Source organism: Morone saxatilis, unplaced genomic scaffold (assembly GCF_004916995.1).
Source record: "Morone saxatilis isolate NCDOM2014 unplaced genomic scaffold, NCSU_SB_2.0 Contig10, whole genome shotgun sequence".
NCBI lineage: Eukaryota > Metazoa > Chordata > Actinopteri > Moronidae > Morone > Morone saxatilis.
The window spans coordinates 18579031-18579263 of NW_023339652.1; the positions used below are offsets into that span (position 1 = coordinate 18579031).

General features: G+C 36.1%; 1 protein-coding gene across 1 annotated transcript in view; it reads right to left on the minus strand.

The window, feature by feature from the left end:
• The window catches only part of arhgef39 (Rho guanine nucleotide exchange factor (GEF) 39), a 64035-nt gene that overhangs the window by 21090 nt on the left and 42712 nt on the right, over nt 1-233 (minus strand). The window lies entirely within an intron of this gene.

A 233-nucleotide genomic window follows, 5' to 3' on the forward strand; every position in this document is an offset into this window, starting at 1 on the left:
CATATTTCCTTTTGTGAAGTGATGCCATGATTAATTTTTCATCTCACCACTTTGAATCCTCACATATTTATTTCACGATTTAACTGTCTGGCGTTATATCTTTATGTTTTTAAACCTGAATATTTTTTGTTGGAGTCTCACTGAAATGAACAAGGAACCAATTCAGTACACCTTACACACACCCATGCTGTCAACAGAAATCCTAATTACTCTCCTCTTCCTCCTCTTCCTCC